This window comes from Nothobranchius furzeri, chromosome 1 (assembly GCF_043380555.1).
Source record: "Nothobranchius furzeri strain GRZ-AD chromosome 1, NfurGRZ-RIMD1, whole genome shotgun sequence".
Classification (NCBI taxonomy): Eukaryota; Metazoa; Chordata; class Actinopteri; order Cyprinodontiformes; family Nothobranchiidae; genus Nothobranchius; species Nothobranchius furzeri.
The window spans coordinates 57073493-57094371 of NC_091741.1; the positions used below are offsets into that span (position 1 = coordinate 57073493).

Here is a 20879-nt window from a genome sequence, read left to right on the forward strand (position 1 = left end):
CGCCTTGGACCACTCGGCCATTCTGACCGTCAAGTTCCTTGTTATTACAATGTACTTTGTTGATCGTTAAAACCTGTTCTCAGTAGAGGTAGATAATAATTTGTTAGACGATCGTAAACGTTCACAGATTTGCCTTGCATAAGATTTTTAAACTACGGATTAGTAGCAAATTGTGACCCTAAATGATAGAGCCATTGTTTCACTATAATCACAAGAGGTCTTTTGATGAACAGATGTCAGAAGTGGGATTCGAACCCACGCCTCCAGAAGAGACTGCGACCTGAACGCAGCGCCTTGGACCGCTCGGCCATTCTGACTGTCAAGTACATTGTTATGACAAAGTACTTTGTCGATCATTAAAACCTGTTCTCAGTAGAGGTAAAGAATAATTTGTAAGACGATTGTAAATGTTCAGAGATTTGCCTGGCTTAAGATTTTTAAACTATGGATTTGTAGCAAATTGTCACCCTAAACGATAGAGCCTTTCTTTAACTATTATCAGAAAACGTCCTTTGATGAACAGATGTCAGAAGTGGGATTCGAACCCACGCCTCCAGAAGAGACTGCGACCTGAATGCAGCGCCTTGGACCGCTCGGCCATTCTGACTGTCAAGTTCCTCGTTATTACAATGTACTTTGTTGATCGTTAAAACCTGTTCTCAGTGAAGTACAGAATAATTTGTTAGACGATCGTAAACGTTCACAGATTTGCCTTGCATAAGATTTTTAAACTACGGATTAGTAGCAAATTGTGACCCTAAATGATAGAGCCATTCTTTCACTATAATCAGAAGAGGTCTTTTGATGAACAGATGTCAGAAGTGGGATTCGAACCCACGCCTCCAGAAGAGACTGCGACCTGAACGCAGCGCCTTGGACCACTCGGCCATTCTGACTGTCCAGTTCCTTGTTATTACAATGTACTTTGTTGATCTTTAAAACCTGTTCTCAGTAGATGTACATAATAATTTGTTAGCCGATCGTAAACGTTCACAGATTTGCCTTGCATAAGATTTTTAAACTACGGATTAGTAGCAAATTGTGACCCTAAAATGATGGAGCCATTCTTTCACTATAATCAGAAGAGGTCTTTTGATGAACAGATGTCAGAAGTGGAATTCGAACCCACGCCTCCAGAAGAGACTGCGACCTGAACGCAGCGCCTTGGACCGCTCGGCCATTCTGACTGTCAAGTTCATTGTTTTGACAAAGTACTTTGTCGATCATTAAAACCTGTTCTCAGTAGAGGTAAAGAATAATTTGTAAGACGATTGTAAATGTTCAGAGATTTGCCTGGCTTAAGATTTTAAAACTATGGATTTGTAGCAAATTGTCACCCTAAACGATAGAGCCATTATTTCACTATAATCAGAAAATATCCTTTGATGAACTGATGTCAGAAGTGGGATTCGAACCCACGCCTCCAGAAGAGACTGCGACCTAAATGCAGCGCCTTGGAAAGCTCGGCCATTCTGACTCTCAAGTTCATTGTTATTACAATGTACTTTGTTCGTCATTAAAACCTGTTCTCAGTAGAGGTACAAAATAATTTGTAAGACGATCGTAAACGTTCACAGATTTGCCTTGCTAAAGATTTTTAAACTACGGATTCGTAGCAAAGTGTGAGCCTAAACGATAGAGCCATTCTTTCACTATAATCAGAATATGTCTTTTTATGAACAGATGTCAGAAATGGGATTGGAACCCACGCCTCCAGAAGAGACTGCGACCTGAACGCAGCGCCTTGGACCGCTCGGCCATTCTGACTGTCAGGTTCACTGTTATTACAATGTACTTTGTTCGTCATTAAAACCTGTTCTCAGTAGAGGTACAGAAAAATTTGTAAGACAATCGTAAACGTTCACAGATTTGCCTTGCTTAAGATTTTTAAACTTCGGATTCGTATCAAATTGTAACCCTAAACGATAGAGCCATTCTTTCACTATAATCAGAATATGTCTTTTGATGAACAGATGTCAGAAGTGGGATTTGAACCCACGCCTCCAGAAGAAACTGTGACCTGAACGTAACGCCTTGGACCGCTCGGCCATTCTGACCCATAAGTTCATTGTTATGACAATGTACTTTGTTCGTCATTAAAACCTGTTCTCAGTAGAGGTAGAGAATTATTTGTAAAACGATCGTAAACGTTCACAGATTTGCCTTGCTTAAGATTTTTAAACTATGGATTTGTAGCAAATTGTGACCCTAAACGATAGAGCCATTATTTAACTATTATCAGAAATCATCCTTTGATGAACAGATGTCAGAAGTGGGATTTGAACCCACGCCTCCAGAAGAGACTGCGACCTGAACGCAGCGCCTTGGACCGCTCGGCCATTCTGACTCTCAAGTTCATTGTCAAGACAATGTACTTTGTTCGTCATTAAAACCTGTTCTCAGTAGAGGTACAGAATAATTTCTAAAACGATCGTAAACGTTCACAGATTTGCCTTGCTTAAGATTTTTAAACTACGGATTAGTAGCAAATTGTGACCCTAAACGATAGAGCCATTCTTTCACTATAATCAGAAAACGTCCTTTGATGAACAGATGTCAGAAGTGGGATTCGAACCCACGCCTCCAGAAGAGACTGTGACCTGAACGCAGCGCCTTGGACCGCTCGGCCATTCTGACTCTCAAGTTCGTTGTTATTACAATGTACTTTGTTGATCGTTAAAACATGTTCACAGTAGAGCTACATAATAATTTGTAAGACGATCGTAAACGTTCACAGATTTGCCTTGCCAAAGATTTTTAAACTACGGATTCGTATCAAATTGAAACCCTAAACGATAGAGCCATTCTTTCACTATAATCAGAATATGTCTTTTGATGAACAGATGTCAGAAGTGGGATTTGAACGCACGCCTCCAGAAGAAACTGTGACCTGAAGTAACGCCTTGGACCGCTCGGCCATTCTGACCCTCAAGTTCATTGTTATGACAATGTATTTTGTTCGTCATTAAAACCTGTTTTCAGTAGAGGTACAGAATAATTTCTAAAACGATCGTAAACGTTCACAGATTTGCCTTGCTTAATATTTTTAAACTACGGATTTGTAGCAAATTGTGACCTTAATCGATAGAGCCATTCTTTCACTATAATCAGAATATGTTTATTTGATGAACAGATGTCAGAAGTGGGATTCGATCCCACGCCTCCAGAAGAGACTGCGACCTGAACGCAGCGTCTTGGACCGCTCGGCCATTCTGACTGTCAATTTCCTTGTTATTACAATGTACTTTGTTGATCGGTAAAACCGGTTCTCAGTAGAGGTAGAGAATAATTTGTTAGACGATCGTAAACGTTCACAGATTTGCCTTGCATAAGATTTTTAAACTACGGATTAGTAGCAAATTGTGACCCTAAATGATAGAGCCACTCTTTCATTATAATCAGAAGAGGTCTTTTGATGAACAGATGTCAGAAGTGGAATTCGAACCCACGCCTCCAGAAGAGGCTGCGAGCTGAACGCAGCGCCTTGGACCGCTCGGCCATTCTGACTGTCAAGTTCATTGTTATGACAAAGTACTTTGTCGATCATTAAAACCTGTTCTCAGTAGAGGTAAAGAATAATTTGTAAGACGATTGTAAATGTTCAGAGATTTGCCTGGCTTAAGATTTTAAAACTATGGATTTGTAGCAAATTGTCACCCTAAACGATAGAGCCATTATTTCACTATAATCAGAAAATATCCTTTGATGAACTGATGTCAGAAGTGGGATTTCGAACCCACGCCTCCAGAAGAGACTGCGACCTAAACGCAGCACTTTGGACCGCTCGGCCATTCTGACTCTCAAGTTCATTGTTATTACAATGTACTTTGTTCGTCATTAAAACCTGTTCTCAGTAGAGGTACAGAATTATTTGTAAAACGATCGTAAACGTTCACAGATTTGCCTTGCTTAAGATTTTTAAACTATGGATTTGTAGCAAATTGTGACCCTAAACGATAGAGCCATTCTTTAACTATTATCAGAAAACATCCCTTTGATGAACAGATGTCAGAAGTGGGATTCGAACCCACGCCTCCAGAAGAGGCTGCGACCTGAACGCAGCGCCTTGGACCGCTCGGCCATTCTGACTGTCAAGTTCCTTGTTATTACAATGTACTTTGTTGATCGTTAAAACCTGTTCTCAGTAGAGGTACATAATAATTTGTTAGACGATCGTAAACGTTCACAGATTTGCCTTGCATAAGATTTTTAAACTACGGATTTGTAGCAAATTGTGACCCTTAATGATAGAGCCATTCTTTCACTATAATCAGAAGAGGTCTTTTGATGAACAGATGTCAGAAGTGGGATTCGAACCCACGCCTCCAGAGGAGACTGCGACCTGAACGCAGCGCCTTGGACCACTCGGCCATTCTGACTGTCAAGTTCATTGTTATGACAAAGTACTTTGTCGATCATTAAAACCTGTTCTCAGTAGAGGTAAAGAATAATTTGTAAGACGATTGTAAATGTTCAGAGATTTGCCTGGCTTAAGATTTTAAAACTATGGATTTGTAGCAAATTGTCACCCTAAACGATAGAGCCATTATTTCACTATAATCAGAAAATATCCTTTGATGAACTGATGTCAGAAGTGGGATTTGAACCCACGCCTCCAGAAGAAACTCTGACCTGAACGTAACGCCTTGGACCAACGGCCATTCTGACCCTCAAGTTCATTGTTATGACAATGTACTTTGTTCGTCATTAAAACCTGTTCTCAGTAGAAGTACAGAATAATTTGTAAAACGATCGTAAACGTTCACAGATTTGCCTTGCTTAATATTTTTAAACTACGGATTTGTAGCAAATTGTGACCTTAAACGATAGAGCCATTCTCTAACTACAATCAGAAAACATCCTTTGATGAACAGATGTCAGAAGTGGGATTCGAACCCACGCCTCCAGAAGAGACTGCGACCTGAACGCAGCGCCTTGGACCGCTTGGCCATTCTGACTCTCAAGTTCATTGTTAAGACAATGTACTTTGTTCGTCATTAAAACCTGTTCTCGGTAGAGGTACAGAAAAATTTGTGAAACGATCGTAAACGTTCACAGAATTGCCTTGCTTAAGATTTTTAAACTACGGATTCGTAGCAAAGTGTGAGCCTAAACGATAGAGCCATTCTTTCACTATAATCAGAATATGTCTTTTGATGAACAGATGTCAGAAGTGGGATTCGAACCCACTCCTCTAGAAAAGACTGCGACCTGAACGCAGCGCCTTGGACCGCTCGGCCATTCTGACTGTCAGGTTCACTGTTATCACAATGTACTTTGTTCGTCATTAAAACCTGTTCTCGGTAGAGGTACAGAAAAATTTGTAAGACAATCGTAAACATTCACAGATTTGCCTTGCTTAAGATTTTTAAACTTCGGATTCGTATCAAATTGTAACCCTAAACGATAGAGCCATTCTTTCACTATAATCAGAATATGTCTTTTGATGAACAGATGTCAGAAGTGGGATTTGAACCCACGCCTCCAGAAGAAACTGTGACCTGAACGTAACGCCTTGGACCGCTCGGCCATTCTGACCCTCAAGTTCATTGTTATGACAATGTACTTTGTTCGTCATTAAAACCTGTTCTCAGTAGAGGTACAGAATAATTTCTAAAACGATCGTAAACGTTCACAGATTTGCCTTGCTTAATATTTTTAAACTACGGATTTGTAGCAATTTGTGACCTTAAATGATAGAGCCATTCTTTCACTATAATCAGAATAAGTTTATTTGATGAACAGATGTCAGAAGTGGGATTCGAACCCACGCCTCCAGAAGAGACTGCGACCTGAACGCAGCGCCTTGGACCGCTCGGCCATTCTGACTGTCAATTTCCTTGTTATTACAATGTACTTTGTTGATCGGTAAAACCGGTTCTCAGTAGAGGTAGAGAATAATTTGTTAGACGATCGTAAACGTTCACAGATTTGCCTTGCATAAGATTTTTAAACTACGGATTAGTAGCAAATTGTGACCTTAAATGATAGAGCCATTCTTTCACTATAATCAGAATAAGTTTATTTGATGAACAGATGTCAGAAGTGGGATTCGAACCCACGCCTCCAGAAGAGACTGCGACCTGAACGCAGCGCCTTGGACCGCTCGGCCATTCTGACTGTCAATTTCCTTGTTATTACAATGTACTTTGTTGATCGGTAAAACCGGTTCTCAGTAGAGGTAGAGAATAATTTGTTAGACGATCGTAAACGTTCACAGATTTGCCTTGCATAAGATTTTTAAACTACGGATTAGTAGCAAATTGTGACCCTAAATGATAGAGCCATTCTTTCACTATAATCAGAAGAGGTCTTTTGATGAACAGATGTCAGAAGTGGAATTCGAACCCACGCCTCCAGAAGAGACTGCGAGCTGAACGCAGCGCCTTGGACCGCTCGGCCATTCTGACTGTCAAGTTCATTGTTATGACAAAGTACTTTGTCGATCATTAAAACCTGTTCTCAGTAGAGGTAAAGAATAATTTGTAAGACGATTGTAAATGTTCAGAGATTTGCCTGGCTTAAGATTTTAAAACTATGGATTTGTAGCAAATTGTCACCCTAAACGATAGAGCCATTATTTCACTATAATCAGAAAATATCCTTTGATGAACTGATGTCAGAAGTGGGATTTCGAACCCACGCCTCCAGAAGAGACTGCGACCTAAACGCAGCGCTTTGGACCGCTCGGCCATTCTGACTCTCAAGTTCATTGTTATTACAATGTACTTTGTTCGTCATTAAAACCTGTTCTCAGTAGAGGTACAGAATTATTTGTAAAACGATCGTAAACGTTCACAGATTTGCCTTGCTTAAGATTTTTAAACTATGGATTTGTAGCAAATTGTGACCCTAAACGATAGAGCCATTCTTTAACTATTATCAGAAAACATCCCTTTGATGAACAGATGTCAGAAGTGGGATTCGAACCCACGCCTCCAGAAGAGGCTGCGACCTGAACGCAGCGCCTTGGACCGCTCGGCCATTCTGACTGTCAAGTTCCTTGTTATTACAATGTACTTTGTTGATCGTTAAAACCTGTTCTCAGTAGAGGTACATAATAATTTGTTAGACGATCGTAAACGTTCACAGATTTGCCTTGCATAAGATTTTTAAACTACGGATTTGTAGCAAATTGTGACCCTTAATGATAGAGCCATTCTTTCACTATAATCAGAAGAGGTCTTTTGATGAACAGATGTCAGAAGTGGGATTCGAACCCACGCCTCCAGAGGAGACTGCGACCTGAACGCAGCGCCTTGGACCACTCGGCCATTCTGACTGTCAAGTTCATTGTTGCGACAAAGTACTTTGTCGATCATTAAAACCTGTTCTCAGTAGAGGTAAAGAATAATTTGTAAGACGATTGTAAATGTTCAGAGATTTGCCTGGCTTAAGATTTTAAAACTATGGATTTGTAGCAAATTGTCACCCTAAACGATAGAGCCATTATTTCACTATAATCAGAAAATATCCTTTGATGAACTGATGTCAGAAGTGGGATTTGAACCCACGCCTCCAGAAGAAACTCTGACCTGAACGTAACGCCTTGGACCAACGGCCATTCTGACCCTCAAGTTCATTGTTATGACAATGTACTTTGTTCGTCATTAAAACCTGTTCTCAGTAGAAGTACAGAATAATTTGTAAAACGATCGTAAACGTTCACAGATTTGCCTTGCTTAATATTTTTAAACTACGGATTTGTAGCAAATTGTGACCCTAAACGATAGAGCCATTCTTTAACTATAATCAGAAAACATCCTTTGATGAACAGATGTCAGAAGTGGGATTCGAACCCACGCCTCCAGAAGAGACTGCGACCTGAACGCAGCGCCTTGGACCGCTTGGCCATTCTGACTCTCAAGTTCATTGTTAAGACAATGTACTTTGTTCGTCATTAAAACCTGTTCTCGGTAGAGGTACAGAAAAATTTGTGAAACGATCGTAAACGTTCACAGAATTGCCTTGCTTAAGATTTTTAAACTACGGATTCGTAGCAAAGTGTGAGCCTAAATGATAGAGCCATTCTTTCACTATAATCAGAATATGTCTTTTGATGAACAGATGTCAGAAGTGGGATTCGAACCCACTCCTCTAGAAAAGACTGCGACCTGAACGCAGCGCCTTGGACCGCTCGGCCATTCTGACTGTCAGGTTCACTGTTATCACAATGTACTTTGTTCGTCATTAAAACCTGTTCTCGGTAGAGGTACAGAAAAATTTGTAAGACAATCGTAAACATTCACAGATTTGCCTTGCTTAAGATTTTTAAACTTCGGATTCGTATCAAATTGTAACCCTAAACGATAGAGCCATTCTTTCACTATAATCAGAATATGTCTTTTGATGAACAGATGTCAGAAGTGGGATTAGAACCCACGCCTCCAGAAGAAACTGTGACCTGAACGTAACGCCTTGGACCGCTCGGCCATTCTGACCCTCAAGTTCATTGTTATGACAATGTACTTTGTTCGTCATTAAAACCTGTTCTCAGTAGAGGTACAGAATAATTTCTAAAACGATCGTAAACGTTCACAGATTTGCCTTGCTTAATATTTTTAAACTACGGATTTGTAGCAATTTGTGACCTTAAACGATAGAGCCATTCTTTCACTATAATCAGAATAAGTTTATTTGATGAACAGATGTCAGAAGTGGGATTCGAACCCACGCCTCCAGAAGAGACTGCGACCTGAACGCAGCGCCTTGGACCGCTCGGCCATTCTGACTGTCAAGTTCCTTGTTATTACAATGTACTTTGTTGATCGTTAAAACCTGTTCTCAGTAGAGGTACAGAATAATTTATTAGACAATGGTAAACGTTCACAGATTTGCCTTGCATAAGATTTTTAAACTACGGATTAGTAGCAAATTGTGACCCTAAATGATAGAGCCATTCTTTCACAATAATCAGAAGAGGTCTTTTGATGAACAGATGTCAGAAGTGGGATTCGAACCCACGCCTCCAGAAGAGACTACGACCTGAACGCAGCGCCTTGGACCGCTCGGCCATTCTGACTGTCAAGTTCACTGTTATTACAATGTACTTTGTTCGTCATTAAAACCTGTTCTCAGTAGAGGTAAAGAATAATTTGTAAGACGATCGTAAACGTTCACAGATTTGCCTTGCTAAAGATTTTTAAACTACAGATTCGTATCAAATTGAAACCCTAAACGATAGAGCCATTCTTTCACTATAATCAGAATATGTCTTTTGATGAACAGATGTCAGAAGTGGGATTTGAACCCACGCCTCCAGAAGAAACTGTGACCTGAACGTAACTCCTTGGACTGCTCGGCCATTCTGACCCTCGAGTTCATTGTTATGACAATGTACTTTGTTCGTCATTAAAACCTGTTCTCAGTAGAGGTACAGAATAATTTCTAAAACGATCGTAAACGTTCACAGATTTGCCTTGCTTAATATTTTTAAACTACTGATTTTTAGCAAATTGTGACCTTAAACGATAGAGCCATTCTTTCACTATAATCAGAATATGTTTATTTGATGAACAGATGTCAGAAGTGGGATTCGAACCCACGCCTCCAGAAGAGACTGCGACCTGAACGCAGCGCCTTGGACCGCTCGGCCATTCTGACTGTCAAGTTCCTTGTTATTACAATGTACTTTGTTGATCGTTAAAACCTGTTCTCAGTAGAGGGACAGAATAATTTGTTAGACAATCATAAACGTTCACAGATTTGCCTTGCATAAGATTTTTAAACTACGGATTAGTAGCAAATTGTGACCCTAAATAATAGAGCCATTCTTTCACAATAATCAGAAGAGGTCTTTTGATGAACAGATGTCAGAAGTGGGATTCGAACCCACGCCTCCAGAAGATACTGCGACCTGAACGCAGCGCCTTGGACCACTCGGCCATTCTGACTGTCAAGTTCCTTGTTATTACAATGTACTTTGTTGATCGTTAAAACCTGTTCTCAGTAGAGGTACATAATAATTTGTTAGACGATCATAAGCGTTCACAGATTTGCCTTGCTTAAGATTTTTAAACTTCGGATTCGTATCAAATTGTGACCCTAAATGATAGAGCCATTCTTTCACTATAATCAGAAGAGGTCTTTTAATGAACAGATGTCAGAAGTGGGATTCGAACCCACAGCTCCAGAAGAGACTGCGAGCTAAACGCAGCGCCTTGGACCGCTCGGCCATTCTGACTCTCAAGTTCCTTGTTATGACAATGTACTTTGTTGACCGTTAAAACCTGTTCTCAGTAGAGGTACATAATAATTTGTTAGACGATCGTAAACGTTCACAGATTTGCCTTGCATAAGATTTTTAAACTACGGATTAGTAGCAAATTGTGACCCTAAATGATAGAGCCATTCTTTCACTATAATCAGAAGAAGTTTTTTGATGAACAGATGTCAGAAGTGGGATTCGAACCCACGCCTCCAGAAGAGACTGCCACCTGAACGCAGCGCCTTGGACCGCTCGGCCATTCTGACTGTCAAGTTCATTGTTATGACAAAGTCCTTTGTCGATCATTAAAACCTGTTCTCAGTAGAGGTAAAGAATAATTTGTAAGACGATTGTAAATGTTCAGAGATTTGCCTGGCTTAAGATTTTAAAACTATGGATTTGTAGCAAATTGTCACCCTAAACGATAGAGCCATTATTTCACTATAATCAGAAAATATCCTTTGATAAACTGATGTCAGAAGTGGGATTCGAACCCACGCCTCCATAAGAGACTGCGACCTAAACGCAGCGCCTTGGACCGCTCGGCCATTCTGACTCTCAAGTTCATTGTTAATACAATGTACTTTGTTCGTCATTAAAACCTGTTCTCAGTAGAGGTACAGAATTATTTGTAAAACGATCGTAAACGTTCACAGATTTGCCTTGCTTAAGATTTTTAAACTATGGATTTGTAGCAAATTGTGACCCTAAACGATAGAGCCATTCTTTAACTATTATCAGAAAACGTCCTTTGATGAACAGATGTCAGAAGTGGGATTCGAACCCACGCCTCCAGAAGAGACTGCAACCTGAACACAGCGCCTTGGACCGCTCGGCCATTCTGACTGTCAAGTTCCTTGTTATTACAATGTACTTTGTTGATCGTTAAAACCTGTTCTCAGTAGAGGTACAGAATAATTTGTTAGACGATCGTAAACGTTCACAGATTTGCCTTGCATAAGATTTTTAAACTACGGATTAGTAGCAAATTGTGACCCTATATGATAGAGCCATTATTTCACTATAATCAGAAAACATCCTTTGATGAACTGATGTCAGAAGTGGAATTCGAACCCACGCCTCCAGAAGAGACTGCGACCTAAACGCAGCGCATTGGACCGCTCGGCCATTCTGACTCTCAAGTTCATTGTTATTACAATGTACTTTGTTCGTCATTAAAACCTGTTCTCAGTAGAGGTACATAATTTGTAAGACGATCGTAAACGTTAACAGATTTGCCTTGCTAAAGATTTTTAAACTACGGATTCGTAGCATAGTGTGAGCCTAAACGATAGAGCCATTCTTTCACTATAATCAGAATATGTCTTTTGATGAACAGATGTCAGAAGTGGGATTCGAACCCACGCCTCCAGAAGAGACTGTGACCTGAACGCAGCGCCTTGGACCGCTCGGCCATTCTGACTGTCAAGTTCACTGTTATTACAATGTACTTTGTTCGTCATTAAAACCTGTTCTCAGTAGAGGTACAGAAAAATTTGTAAGACAATCGTAAACGTTCACAGATTTGCCTTGCTTAAGATTTTTAAACTTCGGATTCGTATCAAATTGTAACCCTAAACGATAGAGCCATTCTTTCACTATAATCAGAATAGTCTTTTGATGAACACTTGTCAGAAGTGGGATTTGAACACACGCCTCCAGAAGAAACTGTGACCTGAACGTAACGCCTTGGACCGCTCGGCCATTCTGACCCTCAAGTTCATTGTTATGACAATGTACTTTGTTCGTCATTAAAACCTGTTCTCAGTAGAGGTACAGAATAATTTCTAAAACGATCGTAAACGTTCACAGATTTGCCTTGCTTAAGATTTTTAAACTACGGATTTGTAGCAAATTGTGACCTTAAACGATAGAGCCATTCTTTCACTATAATCAGAATATGTTTATTTGATGAACAGATGTCAGAAGTGGGATTCGAACCCACGCCTCCAGAAGAGACTGCGACCTGAACGCAGCGCCTTGGTCCGCTCGGCCATTCTGACTGTCAAGTTCCTTGTAATTACAATGTACTTTGTTGTTCGTTAAAACCTGTTCTCAGTAGAAGGACAGAATAATTTGTTAGACAATCATAAACGTTCACAGATTTGCCTTGCATAAGATTTTTAAACTACGGATTAGTAGCAAATTGTGACCCTAAATGATAGAGCCATTCTTTCACTATAATCAGAAGAGGTCTTTAGATGAACAGATGTCAGAAGTGGGATTCGAACCCACACCTCCAGAAGAGACTGCGACCTGAACGCAGCGCCTTGGACCACTCGGCCATTCTGACTGTCAAGTTCCTTGTTATTACAATAAACTTTGTTGATCGTTAAAACCTGTTCTCAGTAGAGGTACATAATAATTTGTTAGACGATCGTAACCGTTCACAGATTTGCCTTGCATAAGATTTTTGAACTACGGATTAGTAGCAAATTGTGACCCTAAATGATAGAGCCATTCTTTCACTATAATCAGAAGAGGTCTTTTGATGAACAGATGTCAGAAGTGGGTGTAACGGAATCAAAGTGATGTAACTAACCAAAGTTGTATTTTAATACAGTGTTAGTAGTTCACTTTTTATAAACAGAAGAATAGGCTGTTTTTATCATCAGGGAGTTTAATTAAACACTCTGTATTGACTTTGAGACAATAAAAGAGAGAGAGATGGGATCGTTTGAGAATCTTTAATTTCTGAATTATAAATTCTAAACAATCTACCAGGACTACTCTGTGATGGATGAGAATGGATTCGGATGTTGTGTTGGTGCGTGTGTGTGAGTGCGTGTGTCTGGTTCAGATTCTCTAGGATGACGTAATCGAATCTGGTCGTCTTTGTTATGACTAGGTATCACGAGGCTTATAAAGTGATGACATGAGCTGCTATTTTGCCGTGTACGTACCCAGTGGGGTCTCCCAAGTAGATCAGGAATTGCCAGGTCTGGAAACCTCGGATGTACGGTGGAGCTGTCGGTGCAGCGATCACAACGTTTCAAAGCCCGTCTGGAGGGTTGACCCCGGTACCGTTCAGCGGCGTCAGCAGGTGCTCTTATTTTGAAAGGACGTCGTCTGGTTGTTAAACGACGAAAATCTCCCGTTTCACAGTTCTTAGTTTAAAGAAAACGCATCCGGCCAGGCTGCGCTTGTCTTTAGGATGATGGTGAACAGAACTGAAGTCAAGATGGAACAGACTTAAAATGGCGTTGCCTTGTTTTATATCTCTGAATTGTTGATAAGTTTCAGTAAAGTAGATTGGACACTTGAAGTCAACACCAGATTCTCCTGCGGCAGCCGAAAGCTCTGATTGGTTGGAACAATGTGTCATGCGTTTCTATGGAGATGAGGATCAGTCTGTCTGTGCAATAGTCCTGTTTTCATTAAACATAAATCATGACATATTTATTTCACAGATCATTCACTTGATTATTGTTGATCAACATCTGTTTTGCTTAATAATTTTAATCACAAATAAAGTACTTTGATTAAGTAAAGCTTCTTCTTCTCCTTCGGACTCTTCTCCTGGAATGTAAACAGTCTGAGGAACAACCCGACCTTGGTTTTTCTACACGGTGTTATTGTGCCCAGGGGCCAGCTGTATGGAGTTGAAAACCATGAACTTCATAACCTTACATATCCCCCCTTTTCAAGGTCAATGTGGTCCTTCAAGAGACCACTTGGTCGTTGAACAAACCCAAGTTATGAAGAATCTCGACAACAGAACCGGATGCGATCCCAAGGGAACAGCCGTCTGTGGTGAGGCACGAACCCCACGCCGGAGAACAGTCTCGCATACCCCTCAGGAAGAACACAAGTCAGTAGGTTATTAATTATTCCCCATGGAAGTCATAAACGAAGCAACAGCAACGTCATATCCTCACAGGCAATAAAGCAAAGCAGGAGCAAATCTTGAACGTATCCACGAACAGGGTAGTATTCCAATTAAAAATCGATTGTTGTATCCGCAGGCAGGGCAATATTCCAAATAAAAATTGAATTATGTAAGAGTACTTATCGTAATCCACAAAAAGGGAAGAGCGGGTGACAGTAATCCCAACGAATGAGGTGTCCCAGCAGCCACGCCGGAACCACAGTCGTCCAAGGCCAACGAGCCGGAGCACCCTCAGGAGTAGTCGATGCAGATGACGAGTCACGGATCCACCCCCAGGACGCAGGATCCTCACAAGCTCAACAGAGGAGAGAGAGCACAGTGTAGGCACTTCAATGTAGACACGACAAAAGTGCATTTCATGTCATCAAAGAAATAAAAATAATAAAAACCTAACTCTATGAGTGCCTTTTGTACTATGTGTTAGTTTTAAGTATAATTACCCATTAAGTGAAGAAATGGATGCAGCCCTGACTGTGTAAGATGCAAAAAGGGATGATGCGAGAAGCAGAAAAATGAAAGAAACCCTAACCGGTATCAGTGAATCCTCACTGTAAATACTCGTGTCAGGACAGGGGCAAAATTGGTTACAGCCCAGTAGGATAAATCAAAGAATTGATAATCACAAACATAATTTTCACTGTTAAAATCAACTGGTCAAAGGTACTATAAAAAAAACGGAAATGTAAATCAGCACTAAAATGTAAATCAGTGGTTAGTAATCATGTTCATGTTAATGTACCTCTAAGGAATGGTGATTAGTAAAGATTAAAAAAAAACAAAATTTTGGACAACAGTACTATGTGGCCTAACCCACTCACTGTTACCTGGCCGTTTACCTGACTCCAGGAGCCCACAGCACGTCCGTCTCAACACACCTTAAGTCTGCACGTGACGTATAACAGGAAAGACAACCATGTACACTCACAAACAAACAAATTTGTGTAATCAGAGATAGAAATCTGTGGAACCAACGGGACGTATTTATCACCCCCCTTTTGAAGTTGGTGGATTGTTGTTGTTGGTATCGGCCAAATCTGTGGGACCCTTGTGCAGTTTGATATGGTCCCTGTGTACCCCTTTGTAGACGGGCGCCATGTTTTTGTTGGCGATCATGATCTGATACACGACCGGAGAGATCTTATCTGTAACCAGGTATGGACCAGACCATCTGGGCAAAAGTTTCTTAGCCAGCTTCCCCGAGGTCGCATTATTGTTACCCGATTCGGGAGCGAAAATGTAGTACCAGGCCTGGTCACCTACATCGAGTTCGGAATGTGAGGCTTTCTTATCGTAATAAGTTTTTCTGCCTTCAGCTGACTTTCCCAGAGATGCCAGTGCGAACGAGAATGCTGCAAGCAGGTGAGTTCGCAGGTTCTGGTCGTAGAAGTGGTCTATGACCTTCTCAATCTGTAACAGAAGTTCCGGGGGTCTACCCGGTGGCTTCGAGAGTGGTGGTGAGGTCGAAATCGCGTCCCCCCGCGAAAGACATGCCACCGAAGGGCGTCCGCCTGTGTCAGGCCACGGTTTGTACGGCTTTGGCTCCCGCACACGTGCAAACAGTCGTCCGGACGCACCGCTGATTCTAGCGTCAAGGCGTTGAAGACAGTCCAACCCTAAGAGCATGGGCATCGGCATCTCCTCGGCGATGTACACGAGGTGTTTAAAGGACATGCCTCCTGGCTGGCTCGCCATATGTAACGGAATCAAAGTGATGTAACTAACCAAAGTTGTATTTTAATACAGTGTTAGTAGTTCACTTTTTATAAACAGAAGAATAGGCTGTTTTTATCATCAGGGAGTTTAATTAAACACTCTGTATTGACTTTGAGACAATAAAAGAGAGAGAGATGGGATCGTTTGAGAATCTTTAATTTCTGAATTATAAATTCTAAACAATCTACCAGGACTACTCTGTGATGGATGAGAATGGATTCGGATGTTGTGTTGGTGCGTGTGTGTGAGTGCGTGTGTCTGGTTCAGATTCTCTAGGATGACGTAATCGAATCTGGTCGTCTTTGTTATGACTAGGTATCACGAGGCTTATAAAGTGATGACATGAGCCGCTATTTTGCCGTGTACGTACCCAGTGGGGTCTCCCAAGTAGATCAGGAATTGCCAGGTCTGGAAACCTCGGATGTACGGTGGAGCTGTCGGTGCAGCGATCACAACGTTTCAAAGCCCGTCTGGAGGGTTGACCCCGGTACCGTTCAGCGGCGTCAGCAGGTGCTCTTATTTTGAAAGGACGTCGTCTGGTTGTTAAACGACGAAAATCTCCCGTTTCACAGTTCTTAGTTTAAAGAAAACGCATCCGGCCAGGCTGCGCTTGTCTTTAGGATGATGGTGAACAGAACTGAAGTCAAGATGGAACAGACTTAAAATGGCGTTGCCTTGTTTTATATCTCTGAATTGTTGATAAGTTTCAGTAAAGTAGATTGGACACTTGAAGTCAACACCAGATTCTCCTGCGGCAGCCGAAAGCTCTGATTGGTTGGAACAATGTGTCATGCGTTTCTATGGAGATGAGGATCAGTCTGTCTGTGCAATAGTCCTGTTTCATTAAACATAAATCATGACATATTTATTTCACAGATCATTCACTTGATTATTGTTGATCAACATCTGTTTTGCTTAATAATTTTAATCACAAATAAAGTACTTTGATTAAGTAAAGCTTCTTCTTCTCCTTCGGACTCTTCTCCTGGAATGTAAACAGTCTGAGGAACAACCCGACCTTGGTTTTTCTACACGGTGTTAGTGTGCCCAGGGGCCAGCTGTATGGAGTTGAAAACCATGAACTTCATAACCTTAAATGGGATTCGAACCCGCGCCTCCAGAAGAGACTGCGACCTAAACGCAGCGCCTTGGACCGCTCGGCCATTCTGACTGTCAAGTTCATTGTTATGACAAAGTACTTTGTCGATCATTAAAACCTGTTCTCAGTAGAGGTAAAGAATAATTTGTAAGACGATTGTAAATGTTCAGAGATTTGCCTGGCTTAAGATTTTAAAACTATGGATTTGTAGCAAATTGTCACCCTAAACGATAGAGCCATTATTTCACTATAATCAGAAAATATCCTTTGATGAACTGATGTCAGAAGTGGGATTCGAACCCACGCCTCCATAAGAGACTGCGACCTAAACGCAGCGCCTTGGACCGCTCGGCCATTCTGACTCTCAAGTTCATTGTTATTACAATGTACTTTGTTCGTCATTAAAAACTGTTCTCAGTAGAGGTACAGAATTATTTGTAAAACGATCGTAAACGTTCACAGATTTGCCTTGCTTAAGATTTTTAAACTATGGATTTGTAGCAAATTGTGACCCTAAACGATAGAGCCATTCTTTAACTATTATCAGAAAACGTCCTTTGATGAACAGATGTCAGAAGTGGGATTCGAACCCACGACTCCAGAAGAGACAGCAACCTGAACACAGCGCCTTGGACCGCTCGGCCATTCTGACTGTCGAGTTCCTTGTTATTACAATGTACTTTGTTGATCGTTAAAACCTGTTCTCAGAAGAGGTACAGAATAATTTGTTAGACGATCGTAAACGTTCACAGATTTGCCTTGCATAAGATTTTTAAACTACGGATTAGTAGCAAATTGTGACCCTAAATGATAGATCCATTCTTTCACTATAATCAGAAGAGGTCTTTTGATGAACAGATGTCAGAAGTGGGATTTAAACCCACGCCTCCAGAAGAGACTGCGACCTGAACGCAGCGCCTTGGACCACTCGGCCATTCTGACTGTCAAATTCCTTGTTATTACAATGTACTTTGTTGATCTTTAAAACCTGTTCTCAGTAGATGTACATAATAATTTGTTAGACGATCGTAAACGTTCACAGATTTGCCTTGCATAAGATTTTTAAACTACGGATTAGTAGCAAATTGTGACCCTAAATGATAGAGCCATTCTTTCACTATAATCAGAAGAGGTCTTTTGATGAACAGATGTCAGAAGTGAAATTCGAACCCACGCCTCCAGAAGAGACTGTGACCTGAACGCAGCGCCTTGGACCGCTCGGCCATTCTGACTGTCAAGTTCATTGTTATGACAAAGTACTTTGTCGATCATTAAAACCTGTTCTCAGTAGAGGTAAAGAATAATTTGTAAGACAATTGTAAATGTTCAGAGATTTGCCTGGCTTAAGATTTTAAAACTATGGATTTGTAGCAAATTGTCACCCTAAACGATAGAGCCATTATTTCACTATAATCAGAAAACATCCTTTGATGAACTGATGTCAGAAGTGGAATTCGAACCCACGCCTCCAGAAGAGACTGCGACCTAAACGCAGCGCCTTGGACCGCTCGGCCATTCTGACTCTCAAGTTCATTGTTATTACAATGTACTTTGTTCGTCATTAAAACCTGTTCTCAGTAGAGGTAGATAATAATTTGTAAGAGGATCGTAAACGTTCACAGATTTGCCTTGCTAAAGATTTTTAAACTACGGATTCGTAGCAAAGTGTGAGCCTAAACGATAGAGCCATTCTTTCACTATAATCAGAATTTGTCTTTTGATGAACAGATGTCAGAAGTGGGATTCGAACCCACGCCTCCAGAAGAGACTGCGACCTGAACGCAGCGCCTTGGACCGCTCGGCCATTCTGACTGTCAAGTTCACCGTTATTACAATGTACTTTGTTCGTCATTAAAACCTGTTCTCAGTAGAGGTACAGAAAAATTTGTAAGACAATCGTAAACGTTCACAGATTTGCCTTGCTTAAGATTTTTAAACTTCGGATTCGTATCAAATTGTAACCCTAAACGATAGAGCCATTCTTTCACTATAATCAGAATAGTCTTTTGATGAACAGATGTCAGAAGTGGGATTTGAACACACGCCTCCAGAAGAAACTGTGACCTGAACGTAACGCCTTGGACAGCTCGGCCATTCTGACCCTCAAGTTCATTGTTATGACAATGTACTTTGTTCGTCATTAAAACCTGTTCTCAGTCGAGGTAGAGAATTATTTGTAAAACGATCGTAAACGTTCACAGTTTTGCCTTGCTTAAGATTTTTAAACTATGGATTTGTAGCAAATTGTGACCCTAAACGATAGAGCCATTCTTTAACTATTATCAGAAATCATCCTTTGATGAACAGATGTCAGAAGTGGGATTCGAACCCACGCCTCCAGAAGAGACTGTGACCTGAACGCAGCGCCTTGGACCACTCGGCCATTCTGACTGTCAAGTTCCTTGTTATTACAATGTACTTTGTTGATCGTTAAAACCTGTTCTCAGTAGAGGTACATAATAATTTGTTAGACGATCGTAAACGTTCACAGATTTGCCTTGCATAAGATTTTTAAACTACGGATTAGTAGCAAATTGTGACCCTAAATGATAGAGCCATTCTTTCACTATAATCAGAAGAGGTCTTTTGATGAACAGATGTCAGAAGTGGGTTTCGAACCCACGCCTCCAGAAGAGGCTGCGACCTGAACGCAGCGCCTTGGACCGCTCGGCCAATCTGACTGTCAAGATCATTGATATGACAAAGTACTTTGTCGATCATTAAAACCTGTTCTCAGTATAGGTAAAGAATAATTTGTAAGACGATTGTAAATGTTCAGAGATTCGCCTGGCTTAAGATTTTAAAACTATGGATTTGTAGCAAATTGTCACCCTAAACGATAGAGCCATTATTTCACTATAATCAGAAAATATGCTTTGATGAACTGATGTCAGAAGTGGGATTTGAACCCACGCCTCCAGAAGAAACTGTGACCTGAACGTAACGCCTTGGACCGCTCGGCCATTCTGACCCTCAAGTTCATTGTTATGACAATGTACTTTGTTCGTCATTAAAACCTGTTCTCAGTAGAAGTACAGAATAATTTGTAAAACGATCGTAAACGTTCACAGATTTGCCTTGCTTAATATTTTTAAACTACGGATTTGTAGCAAATTGTGACCCTAAATGATAGAGCCATTCTTTCACTATAATCAGAAAACATCCTTTGATGAACAGATGTCAGAAGTGGGATTCGAACCCATGCCTCCAGAAGAGACTGCGACCTGAACGCAGCGCCTTGGACCGCTCGGCCATTCTGACTCTCAAGTTCATTGTTATTACAATGTACTTTGTTCGTCATTAAAACCTGTTCTCAGTAGAGGTACATAATAATTTGTAAGACGATCGTAAACGTTAACAGATTTGCCTTGCTAAAGATTTTTAAACTACGGATTCGTAGCATAGTGTGAGCCTAAACGATAGAGCCATTCTTTCACTATAATCAGAATATGTCTTTTGATGAACAGATGTCAGAAGTGTGATTCGAACCCACGCCTCCAGAAGAGACTGCGACCTGAACGCAGCGCCTTGGACCGCTTGGCCATTCTGACTGTCAAGTTCACTGTTATTACAATGTACTTTGTTCGTCATTAAAACCTGTTCTCAGTAGAGGTACAGAAAAATTTGTAAGACAATCGTAAACGTTCACAGATTTGCCTTGCTTAAGATTTTTAAACTTCGGATTCGTATCAAATTGTAACCCTAAACGATAGAGCCATTCTTTCACTATAATCAGAATAGTCTTTTGATGAACAGATGTCAGAAGTGGGATTTGAACACACGCCTCCAGAAGAAACTGTGACCTGAACGTGACGCCTTGGACCGCTCGGCCATTCTGACCCTCAAGTTCATTGTTATGACAATGTACTTTGTTCGTCATTAAAACCTGTTCTCAGTAGAGGTAGAGAATTATTTGTAAAACGATCGTAAACGTTCACAGATTTGCCTTGCTTAAGATTTTTAAACTATGG

At 40.9% G+C, this 20879-nt stretch overlaps 1 protein-coding gene and 32 non-coding genes across 33 annotated transcripts in view; 1 reads left to right on the forward strand and 32 right to left on the reverse strand.

Moving 5' to 3' along the window:
* The window catches only part of mapk11 (mitogen-activated protein kinase 11), a 183631-nt gene that overhangs the window by 145623 nt on the left and 17129 nt on the right, over positions 1 to 20879 (forward strand). The gene's annotated exons all lie outside the window — the stretch shown is intronic.
* On the reverse strand, positions 235 to 317 carry trnal-cag (transfer RNA leucine (anticodon CAG)). The gene has a single exon. It is a non-coding gene; the product is annotated as a tRNA-Leu (tRNA).
* trnal-cag (transfer RNA leucine (anticodon CAG)) lies at positions 814 to 896 on the reverse strand. The gene has a single exon. It is a non-coding gene; the product is annotated as a tRNA-Leu (tRNA).
* trnal-uag (transfer RNA leucine (anticodon UAG)) lies at positions 1395 to 1477 on the reverse strand. Its single transcript has one exon. It is a non-coding gene; the product is annotated as a tRNA-Leu (tRNA).
* On the reverse strand, positions 2265 to 2347 carry trnal-cag (transfer RNA leucine (anticodon CAG)). The gene has a single exon. It is a non-coding gene; the product is annotated as a tRNA-Leu (tRNA).
* On the reverse strand, positions 3715 to 3798 carry trnal-uag (transfer RNA leucine (anticodon UAG)). Its single transcript has one exon. It is a non-coding gene; the product is annotated as a tRNA-Leu (tRNA).
* On the reverse strand, positions 4007 to 4089 carry trnal-cag (transfer RNA leucine (anticodon CAG)). Its single transcript has one exon. It is a non-coding gene; the product is annotated as a tRNA-Leu (tRNA).
* On the reverse strand, positions 4297 to 4379 carry trnal-cag (transfer RNA leucine (anticodon CAG)). The gene has a single exon. It is a non-coding gene; the product is annotated as a tRNA-Leu (tRNA).
* On the reverse strand, positions 4876 to 4958 carry trnal-cag (transfer RNA leucine (anticodon CAG)). The gene has a single exon. It is a non-coding gene; the product is annotated as a tRNA-Leu (tRNA).
* Positions 5166 to 5248, reverse strand: trnal-cag (transfer RNA leucine (anticodon CAG)). Its single transcript has one exon. It is a non-coding gene; the product is annotated as a tRNA-Leu (tRNA).
* Positions 5747 to 5829, reverse strand: trnal-cag (transfer RNA leucine (anticodon CAG)). Its single transcript has one exon. It is a non-coding gene; the product is annotated as a tRNA-Leu (tRNA).
* On the reverse strand, positions 6038 to 6120 carry trnal-cag (transfer RNA leucine (anticodon CAG)). The gene has a single exon. It is a non-coding gene; the product is annotated as a tRNA-Leu (tRNA).
* Positions 6618 to 6701, reverse strand: trnal-uag (transfer RNA leucine (anticodon UAG)). Its single transcript has one exon. It is a non-coding gene; the product is annotated as a tRNA-Leu (tRNA).
* trnal-cag (transfer RNA leucine (anticodon CAG)) lies at positions 6910 to 6992 on the reverse strand. The gene has a single exon. It is a non-coding gene; the product is annotated as a tRNA-Leu (tRNA).
* On the reverse strand, positions 7200 to 7282 carry trnal-cag (transfer RNA leucine (anticodon CAG)). Its single transcript has one exon. It is a non-coding gene; the product is annotated as a tRNA-Leu (tRNA).
* On the reverse strand, positions 7779 to 7861 carry trnal-cag (transfer RNA leucine (anticodon CAG)). Its single transcript has one exon. It is a non-coding gene; the product is annotated as a tRNA-Leu (tRNA).
* trnal-cag (transfer RNA leucine (anticodon CAG)) lies at positions 8069 to 8151 on the reverse strand. Its single transcript has one exon. It is a non-coding gene; the product is annotated as a tRNA-Leu (tRNA).
* Positions 8650 to 8732, reverse strand: trnal-cag (transfer RNA leucine (anticodon CAG)). The gene has a single exon. It is a non-coding gene; the product is annotated as a tRNA-Leu (tRNA).
* Positions 8940 to 9022, reverse strand: trnal-cag (transfer RNA leucine (anticodon CAG)). The gene has a single exon. It is a non-coding gene; the product is annotated as a tRNA-Leu (tRNA).
* On the reverse strand, positions 9521 to 9603 carry trnal-cag (transfer RNA leucine (anticodon CAG)). The gene has a single exon. It is a non-coding gene; the product is annotated as a tRNA-Leu (tRNA).
* Positions 9811 to 9893, reverse strand: trnal-cag (transfer RNA leucine (anticodon CAG)). Its single transcript has one exon. It is a non-coding gene; the product is annotated as a tRNA-Leu (tRNA).
* trnal-uag (transfer RNA leucine (anticodon UAG)) lies at positions 10101 to 10183 on the reverse strand. The gene has a single exon. It is a non-coding gene; the product is annotated as a tRNA-Leu (tRNA).
* trnal-uag (transfer RNA leucine (anticodon UAG)) lies at positions 10681 to 10763 on the reverse strand. Its single transcript has one exon. It is a non-coding gene; the product is annotated as a tRNA-Leu (tRNA).
* Positions 10971 to 11053, reverse strand: trnal-cag (transfer RNA leucine (anticodon CAG)). The gene has a single exon. It is a non-coding gene; the product is annotated as a tRNA-Leu (tRNA).
* trnal-uag (transfer RNA leucine (anticodon UAG)) lies at positions 11261 to 11343 on the reverse strand. The gene has a single exon. It is a non-coding gene; the product is annotated as a tRNA-Leu (tRNA).
* On the reverse strand, positions 12128 to 12210 carry trnal-cag (transfer RNA leucine (anticodon CAG)). The gene has a single exon. It is a non-coding gene; the product is annotated as a tRNA-Leu (tRNA).
* On the reverse strand, positions 12418 to 12500 carry trnal-cag (transfer RNA leucine (anticodon CAG)). Its single transcript has one exon. It is a non-coding gene; the product is annotated as a tRNA-Leu (tRNA).
* trnal-cag (transfer RNA leucine (anticodon CAG)) lies at positions 17188 to 17270 on the reverse strand. Its single transcript has one exon. It is a non-coding gene; the product is annotated as a tRNA-Leu (tRNA).
* On the reverse strand, positions 17768 to 17850 carry trnal-cag (transfer RNA leucine (anticodon CAG)). The gene has a single exon. It is a non-coding gene; the product is annotated as a tRNA-Leu (tRNA).
* trnal-uag (transfer RNA leucine (anticodon UAG)) lies at positions 18348 to 18430 on the reverse strand. Its single transcript has one exon. It is a non-coding gene; the product is annotated as a tRNA-Leu (tRNA).
* On the reverse strand, positions 18638 to 18720 carry trnal-cag (transfer RNA leucine (anticodon CAG)). The gene has a single exon. It is a non-coding gene; the product is annotated as a tRNA-Leu (tRNA).
* Positions 19217 to 19299, reverse strand: trnal-cag (transfer RNA leucine (anticodon CAG)). Its single transcript has one exon. It is a non-coding gene; the product is annotated as a tRNA-Leu (tRNA).
* trnal-cag (transfer RNA leucine (anticodon CAG)) lies at positions 20087 to 20169 on the reverse strand. The gene has a single exon. It is a non-coding gene; the product is annotated as a tRNA-Leu (tRNA).